Source organism: Eublepharis macularius, chromosome 7 (genome assembly GCF_028583425.1).
Source record: "Eublepharis macularius isolate TG4126 chromosome 7, MPM_Emac_v1.0, whole genome shotgun sequence".
NCBI classification, from domain to species: domain Eukaryota; kingdom Metazoa; phylum Chordata; class Lepidosauria; order Squamata; family Eublepharidae; genus Eublepharis; species Eublepharis macularius.
In genome coordinates, this window is record NC_072796.1 from 97,616,975 (window position 1) to 97,629,189 (window position 12,215).

Genomic DNA, 12,215 nt, shown 5'->3' on the forward strand with positions numbered 1-12,215 from the left:
TGTCTTTAATAGAAAAGTTTTGGTTTCACTTCTTTTCTGTATAACTTTTTTCCCTCCGCTGTCCATATTACACCATTAATAGAAGTTCACATCTAATGATATTTGTATCAACATTTCCATATCAGCTGCATTTTAATGTCATGAAAAGGAAAAGTTTTTTGTTACTAGATTTTGCTGATCAATTAAATATTTCTGCACCAATCAGCATATAAATATGCATGTAGTAGTCTGTATTGTACAGTTGTTCAACATCAAAATATTTGTTTATTTTCTGTCAAATGTCTGTAAAATGAATGGCATTGTTCTCCATTTCAGTCTGCTAGAACAATCAGGGTAGTAAATAAATGCATAAATGAATCATCAGTGTCTCATTTCAGTTCTCTGCATGAAACCACTTTGCATTTAACATTACCTACATACCAAAATGTAAATCCATAGTTTCTTTAGGTATCATTGTTTTTTAAAAAGATTTTGCTTGAAGGAGTAAGCAGAGTAAGAGTGCATATTTTGCATTTATTGTGTGAAAATGGATAGCCATGTTAGTCTATTGTAGCGAAATAAAACAAAGTCCAGTGGTATCTTAAATAGCATCACATATTTCAAGATGAATTTTCATAAGTCATAGCTTACTTCCTCAGACATGTAGAAGGAAATCATACTTGGAATACAACTTAAGAGGAAGATTACAAGAAGGGGAGAAGGAGGAATTAAGACAGAAAGTGCATTATACTATGAATCATTCAAGTGTAGATTTTCTGTAGTAGAAAGGCTAGGCATGACTCCCATCGTAAAATGTCGAAGTGTGAACTGTCTATGTGTCTGAAGCAGAACCAGATGTTACAAATAACGTGAGCCTGCTGACCAGTGGAAGGGCTGGGAGTAGAGATGGGCACAGAACAAAAAAAAATGAACCAGGAGGTTCATGGTTCATGGGTTTCACGAACCACAGAACTGGACCAGTTACAAACCAGTTCGTTGTTTGTGGGGTTTAAATGCCGCTTTCTGACCTTAACAGCGGCAGGGAAAGGGACATTTAACGGTTTAAAGGGCCCTTTCCTGCCTTGCAAGCACCATGTCCCTTTAAACAATCAGTTGGTAGGCAGTGGGGGGGATTCCCCCCTCACCACCTGCTAGCTGATAGTTTAAAGGGACCTGCCACTGGAAGGGCCCTTTAAATTGCCCAAACCCCAGCCCCAGCCCCACACTTACCTTCCCCTACAGCGTGGTGTCCTTCCTCTCCTCCCAGGAGGGGCAGAAAGGCTGTTTTCGGCCTCTTCTGCTGCCCTGGGGGCCCACAGGGTAGTGGAAGAGGCCAAAAACGGCCTCCCTGCCCCTCAAATGGCCACTGTGGCAGCCATTTGAGGGTCAGAGAGGCCGTTTTCAGCTGCCGCTGCCGCCTTGCCCTCCAGGGCAGCGGAAGAGGCCAAAAACGGCCTTCCTGCTCCTCCTGGGAGGAGAGGAAGGATGCCGCACCGCAGGGGAAGGTAAGTGTGGGGGTGGGGGGTAGGGGGGCTGGGGCCTGCCACCAGCAGATCTCTTTAAACTATCAGCTGGCAGGCAGCGGGGGATCCCCCCTGCTGTCTGCCAGCTGATAGTTTAAAGGGACCTGCCCTTGCAAGTCCCTTAAAGGGAAACGGCCATTTAAAGTGTCCCTGTAAATATGACCCAACAAAACAGTATACAGTTCGTGGAAGTTCCGTAAAAAGGAGCTTCCACGAACCCTAGTTCGCGACCCCCGAACCGGCCTGGTTCATGGGTTTTTTTGGGTCATATTTAGGTTTGTGCCCATCTCTAGTTGGAAGTGGGGACATAGGGGCAATAACTATGCATAACCCAGAAGTGGCAATGGGTAGCTCTAGGAATCACCAGAAACTCTACGGCTTTACCATATTACAAGTGATTCCTATAGCTACCACTACCACTTCTAGGTTATAGTTTAAAGTGATATGTTAACATGGGGGAGGCTGGAATTTTTTGTTTTATTTTTATCCCACTGCCATTCAGAGTGGCATGAACAACAGAATTAATGGTGATAGTTATTATAATATAATAATGGTGATCCATTATTATTTTTTTTTTTTGAAAAATTTTTATTGGGTTAGAACATTTTTATTTTTACATTACAGTCAATTTTCCCCTAATTTTTCGTTTCTAACCCCCTCCCTTTCCCCCCCTTTTGTTGACTTCCAACAGCTTTCCCACCCTCTGTCCCTTTTCCCTTACTTCTATTAAATTCCTCTGTCTAAAACAGATATACATTCTCCATTATATTAAGCAGTACATCTTTAACTCCTTTACTTATTATACACCCAAACTATACGTCTTTAGATAAACAATTTATCCCGTTTTCCAGTTTTGAATATTTCTATATAAACCTATATATCATAAACCATAAAAATTTCCCACATTTAAATCAAACAATTTGATTTGTTCTCTATATATTGCTCATTTCAACTTTTTATGGTAATTCTATATAACTCCTCGCATAATCAATCAATTTAACTCTTCTGTACATTCAGTTTGGTGCATATAATTCTTATCAAAGAAAGAAAATATTATTATTTACTCAATCCTCATGTTTAAACCTTATCATTAATTATTCTCTATCAATGTTCTATCAGTTAACCTATACATATCTATATATATCTCAATCAGTTAATCTAACTGCTTATAAATTCACATTTCTCTTCCACCCCCGGTAAAGTCACCCCTCTCTTTTATACTTTTATTATACTTCAGTAGTTCTCAAACTGCCACAGTTTTCCTCCCACCTCCCATTTCTTCTCCAAATATTGTTTCAGCTTCTCCCAGTCTGTGTTAAACTGCCCTGAGTCCAGATCTCTCAGTTTTCTTGTCATCTTGTCCATTTCAGCCATATACAGCAATTTGTAAATCCAATCTTCAATAGTTGGCACTTCTTGTACTTTCCATTTCTGCGCGTACAAAAGTCTAGCTGCTGCAGTCATATAAAAAATCAACGTCCTATGATGGGCTGGAATTCCCTCCATTCCCAAGTTTAGCAGCAGGAGTTCTGGGTTCTTATTTATTTGAAACTGTAAAATTTCACTCATTTCTCTTATTATTTCCCCCCAGAACTGCCTAGCTACCTCACACAACCACCACATGTGATAGAGGGAGCCCTCATGTTTCTTACATTTCCAGCATTTATTAGAAGTATTCAAGTTCCCTAGCGCAATCTTCTTTGGTGTCATGTACCAACGATAGATCATTTTGAAAATGTTCTCTTTAATATTAATGCATGTCGTTGTCTTCATTGTAGTTTTCCACAAGTATTCCCATGCCTCCATTGTTATTTCTTTATTGAAATTTATAGCCCATTTCACCATCTGTGTTTTAACTATCTCATCCTCAGTATACCATTTCAACAGTACTTGGTATACCTTGGATATTCTTTTCTTGTCTTCTTTAAGAAGGGTCTGCTCTAGTTCCGAGTTCTCTGTTCGTATGCCCCCTTTTGCAAAGTCCGAGTTGTATAAGTCTCTAATCTGTCTATACTGGAACCAATCATAATTAGGTGATAGTTCCTCTTGCGTCTTTATTCTAAGTTTAGATACTTCAATCTTAGTTATTTCTTTGTACGTTAAACATTGTTGTTCATTATCCACAGCTCTCGGATCTATCACCTCATATGGAACCACCCACAAGGGGGTTCCCTCTTGTAGGTAAGTTCTGTACTTCTTCCAGATTGTATATAGACTTCTCCTTACAAAATGATGCAGGAACATCGAGTTGACCTTTACTTTGTCATGCCATAGGTATGCGTGCCATCCAAAAAATTTTTTATATCCCTCTAGGGCTAATAGTTTCTTATTCTTTAATGTCATCCAGTCTTTTAGCCAAACTAGGCAGATTGCATCATGGTAAAGTCTCAGATTGGGCAGTTGCATTCCGCCTCTCTCCTTTGCGTCTTGTAGAACTTTTACTTTCACTCGAGGCTTCTTGCCTGCCCAAACAAAATCTGATATTTTCCTCTGCCATTTTTCAAATTGTTTAGAGTCTCTGATGATTGGTATTGTCTGTAACAAAAACATTACTCTTGGTAACACATTCATCTTAACTGCTGCAATCCTGCCCAACCATGACAAATTCAGTCTATTCCATTTGATCAAATCTCTCTCTATCTGAGTCCATAATTTTTCATAGTTGTTCTTGAACAAATCTATATTTTTTGCAGTCAGCTCAACTCCCAAATATTTCACCTTACTAGTTACTTCACAGTCCGTTGTTTCCATTAACAATTGTTGTTTCTGCTTAGTCATGTTTTTACATAGTATCTTTGACTTCTTTTTATTAATGAAGAAACCTGCCAAGTCACCAAACTCCTTGATCTTATCTATCACTTTTGGCATGTTCTCCAATGGATCTTCTACAATTAACATTATGTCATCTGCAAATGCTCTGACCTTGTATGAATAGTCCTTTATTTTTATTCCTCGTATTTCCTCGTCTTGTCGTATTTGTATCATCAGAATCTCCAATACTAATATGAACAACAATGGAGATAACGGGCAACCTTGTCTTGTTCCTTTACTAATCGTCAATTTCTTGGTCAGTTCATCATTCACTACGATTGCTGCAGTCTGGTCCCTATATATTTCTTTAATTGCTCTGATGAATCTTTCTCCCAATTGTAGCTTTTCCATAGTGGCAAACAAAAAATCCCAGTTTAAATTGTCAAACGCTTTTTCAGCGTCTACAAAGAAGAAACCAACCTCTTTATCGCAACGCTTGTCATAGTATTCAATAGCATTAATCACTGTCCTTAAATTGTCTCTTATTTGTCTGTCCGGCAAAAAACCTGCTTGTTCTTCCTCTATAACTTCCGAGAGCCACCCCTTCAGTCTCTCCGCCAATATCTTTGCAAAAATTTTATAATCATTGTTAAGTAATGATATAGGCCTGTAATTTTTCACGCTAGTCAGATCTTGGCCCTCTTTTGGGATCAATGATATATTCGCTTCGCTCCAAGTGTCTGGAATTCTTTGATCCCTAAAAACTCCGTTCATCACCTCTTTTAGGAATGGTGCCAGTTCATTGGCCATTGTCTTATAAAATTTAGCCGTAAGTCCATCTGGCCCTGGCGCCTTTCCTAGATTTGCGGATTGTATTGCCATATTTATTTCCTCATCAGTTACTTCACTGTTCAGCTTATTTCTCCAAGCTTCCGAGATCTCTGGAAGTTTGGTTTTCTCCAAATATGATGCTATTGATTCTTTGTTTACTTCTTTTTTATTATACAGCTTAGCGTAAAATTTATAAAAGGCTCTGCTAATGGTAGTCTGCTCCAAATACGTTTTGTTTTCTTCACAAATTTTATTTATTATTTTCTTTTCCCTTTTCTTCTTTAATTGCCATGCCAAATATTTCCCAGGTTTATTAGCACCCTCAAAAGCTTTTTGATTCAGTCTTTTAAGGTTCCACTCCAATTCTTTATTACTCATTGCTGTTAACTGTTCTTGAAGAATTTTGATTTCCTGATGTATTTTCTTTTTCCCTGGTCTCTTTTTTAACTGTACTTCTTTGGCCTTTATTTTCTCCTCAATCTCTTGTCTTTTCTCCTCTTTCTTTTTCCTTGCTCTACCATTTAAGTCCATTAGTATGCCCCTTACAACCGCCTTATACGCGTCCCAAACTTTACTGGTTGGTACTTCTTTATTCACGTTGTATTGTATAAAAAACTTAGTCTCTCTTCTCAATGTTTCCATATTCTCACTTTCCTGTAACAAGTCCTCATTTATTCTCCAGGCTTTCCTTTTTCTCCTTTTTCCAAATTTCCACATAATTGGGTTGTGATCTGAGCCTACCATCGGCATTATTTCTACCTCCTTAGTCCATAACGCTAAGTCCTTTGAGGCCCAGATCATATCAATTCTTGATAATGTAAGATGCCTTGCAGAATAAAAAGTAAACTGTCTGGTTTTAGGATATTCTCTCCTCCATACGTCTTCGAGAGTCTCTTGTTGAATCAACTCAAAAAAAAGCTTTGGCAATAGTCCTCTTTTCTTTTGTGCTTTTGTAGTCTTTTTGTCTAGTTCCAAATCTGTCACTCCATTGAAATCTCCAGCAAGAATTATCTGGTCATATACAAGATCGTCTAGGTGCTTCCTTAAGTCTTCAAAGAAGCTTTCCTTTGCACCGTTAGGTGCATAAAGTCCGACTACCAACACTCTCTTTAAGTTCCAATTACATTCCACTGCTACAAATCTAGCTTCCACATCTCTCATAACAAATTTTGGCTGCAGCTCCTCTTTTATATACAACACCACTCCTCTTTTTTTCTTGTTGGAAGCCGCTACAAATTCTTTGCCCAATTTTCCAGATTTTAAATATTTTACATCCTGTTTTCTAATATGGGTCTCCTGCAAACAAACAATATCACATTTTTGTTTTAGTAGCCAATGAAAAATATTTTTTCTCTTATTCGGTGAGTTTAGTCCATTTACATTCCAAGATAATACTTTACACTCCATATTCATGGTTTTGTTGGTAAGTCTTTTTCATTGTCCTTAATAAATCTCTCCATCTCCCGCTCAGATCTGATGCGTTTTTTTGCCCCTCCAAACTCAAAGGACACTCCTTCCGGTAACTCCCATCTGTATCTGATATTCATGTCCTTCAAAGTCTGAATTAGCACTCTATATTTTTTCCTGTCCAATAACACTGATCTGGGCAATTCCTTCATTATAATAATCGTCTTGCCATCAATCTCCAATGGATCTTGAAATTGTTTTGTCACAATCCTCTCTTTCATATTTCTAGTTGTAAACTGCACGATCACATCCCTTGGTAGTTTCCTCTGGGTTGCAATTCTCGAGTTCACACGATACGCCACATCTAGGATAGCCACAATTTCCTCCTCCTCCTTCCCCAGGTAATCAGCCAACACCTCAGTCATCTGTTCTTGCGCTGACTTCCCTTCCACTTCTGGCAGACCACGAAAACGAAGCTGCTTCTCCATGTGTTTAGTTTCTGCAACTGACATCCTCCCCTTCACCAGCCTCATCTCTGTTTGTTGCGTGTCTATTAAATTCTCCATCGCGTCTTCTACTGTTTTAACTCTCTGCTGCGTTCCTTGTAATTCACTGCTAATCGTTTCCACACCTTTTTTCACTTCTGACAGCTCCGACTTTACTGTCTGTGTAACTTCCTTGACCTCTTTAATAAGCTCCAATTTCGTGTCCTTAAGTTCTTTCATCATGTCTATAAGTTTTTTGTCCAAATTTTCTATTGCCGATTGCCACTCTTTTTTCGACATCGTGGGGCTTGCTTTAGCTCGCTCCCACGAATCTGCTCTCTTCCTCAGCTCCGTGGCGTATAATTAAACGTTTTCCTTTTTTTTTAAATGTCCCAATCTTTGCCAAAATTAATTTTTTATATCCAAAATGTCGGGCGTCTTTTCTCTATGGTTTCTCTATGTTATTATAATCCAAGATGGCCTACTTCCTCTTCCGCTGAAGCCACGACCCTTCCACTTTCAAAGATGGCGATTCCCCACTTCCTGTCCTTTGGCAAGGGCCGCTTCCCTCCAGCCACTCTATTGTTGTTACGCACTTCCTGTCTCCCGTCTTCCCACAGCAGGTCTCGCGATGGTGTCTTTTTCCCACAGCTCCAAAACCACAGGTATTCAAAACAATAGTCCGATTTTTGTAATAACTTCTTTAAACTTAGTCTCTTTTAAAATACAACTCCTGCCGAGTCTTCACCTCCTTTTCACTAGTCTGTTGCAGTTTAAAAATCTACTTTCTTTCCTCTCTGATTTTGTCAATCTGTCCCGTTTCAAGAGATAGCGATCTTTATCTTCTCTTCAGCTTTCTCGGGTTGTAATCGCTGTTTCGATCTTAAATTCTCCTCTCGACTTCCCTCCCCGATCGAAGCTTGGGTATGTAGGTCTTATGCCAGCCGAATTGGCCCCAAAATTGCCGCAGAGATTATAGCCGACCCGTCGCAAGGTGGGACCTCAAGGATCGGGGGGGAGACTCTTTGTGTAGAGCCCCCCCTCGTCCGAGATCTAGCTCACCCTAGGGTCTTGTGCGTTCTTTGCCTGCTCCCCGCCTGAGAGCAGTCGGCCGCGGGTTATTTTCACCCCTCCGGCCGGTTAAAACGGCAATCCGGTCAGCTCCACAAATGGAGCTGCGTTAGACCTCCATGAATCCCAAACCGGAAGTCCCCGGTGATCCATTATTATGATAGACTAGCAATCATAATAATGGATAATGAGAGCGGTCAAAGGTTCAAATATATAAGCAAGATTACGTTTAAATTAAAATTAACAGATACTAGTGCGAGGTTATAATACGGTAAAACTTTAAAGACAGCCTGTCAAAATTTCTACAATGTTCTATTTATTATGCCTTATTTCCATGTTAACATTTCCACGTGAGGTTTCTTGGGCAGCAGGACTGAAAAATAGGGAAGCAAAAGCTTTATTATTATTATTTTTATCACTGATAGTATGGCAGTCTCAATTATGAGCTGTAATTTTCTTTATTCTTACAATATATCCAAAGGCATCCTCCAGAACATGCAATGATTTCCAGGTAACAGGAACTATCAAATCCACTCTTTGGCCTTCCTAGACTCCCTTACTAAATTTTCTATCTCTGTGTAATAAAAATCACTTCAGGGATTTTTAAATGTCTTAAGCAATTGATGCAATCTTATATTTAGTGACGTATTGTTCTAGTGTGTGTTATATGCTGTCAAGTCACTTCCAACTTATGGCAACCCTATGAATGAAAGACCTCCAAACATCCTATCCTTAACAATTGTTCTAAGTATATGGCAAGAAATAATGTGGCTACTGTAAATGTTAGTGTATTGATCTTAAGAATAAAAACAATTTGCAGATAAAACATGAAGTTAAATGGAAATCAATAAGGATGGGGGGAAAACAGAAAAATCAAACAGGTTTCAAATAAACTGATTTCATGGCAACTACACAAAATGTAGTTGTTTAGAGTGATACATAATTCAGTGAACAATATATACTTGAGGAAATTATAATTACTTCTCAAGAGACAAAAAGAAGGCAAGAGAACAACATGCTACAAAGACAATAGAGTAGTATAGCTAACAGCAACCGGATCCTGAGTCAAGCACATCTAAGTTCCACTTGAATAAATTAAGTAACAAAACTGAATCAAACCAGTGATTCATACACTTCAGCATACTGTTTAACGCTGCAAGCCAGCCAGTGGTCCTAGAAGGGCCAAAGAAACAGAACGCAGAACCATGGCCTTTCCTTCATGATGCCTCCTAGCCCTGGTATTCAGAGGTTTGCTGCCTCTGAATGTAGAGTTTCCCTTTAGTCGCCATGGCTGGTAATGTTCTGTGTTATTTTCATTTAATAGTTATGGATACACATGGCCATTTTCTACATGATATCCCATGTATAATGTAACAGTATGTCACTATTGTACAATTTACCACATGGATGTTTTGCTCACAGTGAAATAAATACATTTCTGTTAGGGCCTTGCTGATAGAACTTAATCCAAGAGCTATCCATGAGTTACTGTTATCAGACAGACACTACAATGCTCATTTGGATAAACTTTGATGTATCTGCTGCTTTGCTTGAGGTTTTAGTGATATGAGTTTTTCTAGTGTTTTTGTTTTTATCTTCTTGTTATTTTATATTTTATCAATTGTTAACTACTCTGAGAATTTCTCAGAAACAGAAAGACAACACAAAATAAATAGGTGAAAACTAGAGTTTGCAATTGCGTCATCACGCAGTGCTGGGTGCACGCACACAAATGGCCAGTCTTCGGTTGCCCTGGGCGCCAGCAACCATAGATCCGGCCCTGACTATCCTCAACAAATAGTCCCAGCAACCAAACATACTGGAATTGTTCTATAAGCATCAGGTAGGGCCTGAGGCAATCTAGTTAATGGCAATACAATCCAGCTAAGGGAATTGACTCTGAAATTGTCAGACTATCTAAATTTAGGGTACTGATAATTTCCAACATAGACACGATATCCAAGTAGAAAATTCACCATGTGTGAATGGCCTACGGTCTGAGAACAAAGGTAATATACATGCTAGCAAAGCACAGATTTCACTCAGAGTTATTCATCCAGATATCTGACCAAAATTGAAAGATCTCTACATCACCACTTGGCACAATAATTCCACCCTCCGTGTATAGAGATATATAGATATCTCGATCTGTAAAACCCAGAAATAAGGATGAAATTCCCCATTGGGTTTCATTTTTATTTCAGTGCTGAATTTATAACCTGATTTATTACCTCCTTCAGTAGTCTATAACTCATGAGTAGGGACCTCAGGTGAATAGCAGAATCCTACCTGCTGGCTGAGAAGCCCCTACAGAGCCATTTTTTTTGGAAGGCTATGCTGCTGCTGTGCATACGAAAAGAGTCAAGAGCACCACCCATACAGCCTCTCTTTGCATGCAATCTAAGAAGAGCAAACAGGACAGACAGCAAGGTGAGGTCACTCAGCAGCGGTGCAGATTCTGCTGTGGCTCTAACCCTTTGCTCGTTTTTCACTATAGTACATTGGGTGGCATCCAGGTTATGATTCCTATCCCCAGTTCTTTTGGTCCGCTGCCCAAAATCCTGGCTTTGACACTGCTCAGGTCATAACTCCATCTGCTCCTCTTTCTGTTATGTGACTATGATATTATATGACTTTCTGTAGCACACAGCACAATAGGCCCCCTGCTTTCACCTGTGGGGGGATTAAAGTGAGTCCCAGGTACAGCAAGATTTGAAGGTCTGTATCAAGCTAATCTATTTAGCCACTTTAAAGTAACAATCAGTCATAGACTGGAACTTTCTGGTCAACAATTCATAGACTCATACAGCAAAAGAAGCAATAAACATTTGTAGTCAACACCCAGTCAACTCCCAAGGTGTGAAGATATCCTCTAATCATTCTCCTTTCTATATTAATCTCATCTGCTCTTTGCAGCCCTATTGAACCCAAGTTTTCCAGAGTTTGTGATATGAAGCATAGGCTTGCCAACTTCCAGCTAGGGTCTGGAGTTCTCCTGGAATTGCAGTTGATCTCCAGACGACAGTGATCAGTTTCCCTGGAGGAAACGATAGCTTTGGAGGGTAGATTGTGGGTCTCTATATACCCAGAGTGTGCTTACCATCCCCCCACCTGGGGCAAGGGAACCCCCACCCCCACCTGCCGCCCTTTGGCCCCGGTCATCTGGTGGCGGGAGGAGGCATATAGGAGGGGAGAAGCATTTGCACACCAGTGATGGAGGAATTGTGATGCAAGCTGAAGCTGATTTGAAGGCTGTTTTCACTCAGCTGTGCTTCAGAGCTCACAATGACGTCTCCATCATGCTCATTTTCAAATGTGATGAGGAATCCCAGTGTATGCTGAAGCATCACACCAGAAAATAAAATCATTTTCTGGCATGACAGCAGTACAGGAGCGCATACGTGTGCTAAGCACATGTGGGAAAGGTAAGTATCCCGCTGCCCGCTGCCCCCTTGCTTTGGGCCCCTGCCAATCCTATCCTAGGGAGATCCCTCCCCTCTTCAAATTCCATCCTCCTCAGGCACTACCCTAAAATCTCTAGGAATTTTCCAAGCTGGATGGAATTAAGCATGACGATATTTTTCTTGAACATTGTACAGCAGGAGTCACTAGCCTTACCAACCTTTTGGAATTTTGAGAGCTGAGACTGAAACGCTCACATCATGCTGGCATGCTGACCTAACTTAAAGTGAAAACAGAAGTGATTTCACAGGACACACTAGGATTTTACAAAAAGCTCTGCACTACCAAATGCTTTTGCAAATCCTAGAGTGCTCCATGATGTCACTTCTGGTTTTCACAGGAAGTGACACCACCTTGCCAGTGTAATGCTGGCATGTGCCCTGATCTCCCCTTCATTTCCTCCTGTCCACACTTCAGACACCAGTGTGTAAAATACCAGACTTTCAAGAAGTCTCCCGCCATAGTGAAAGACATAGAGACAAGCCCAAAAGAGAGAGTCACGCAAAATAAACTGTATAACAAAAAACGTGACCGACTAACTACAAAAGCATAGAGTATCAATACAAGGTAGTTCTGAAAATAGTAAATTTATAGTGAACACACTTATAAATATAGTCAATAACACTCTTAACAGAAGCCCCGGTACAAACCTTGACCGCCCCGTGGAAAAAGCAAGGGGGGGGGAAGGCTACATAAGAGTAAAGGA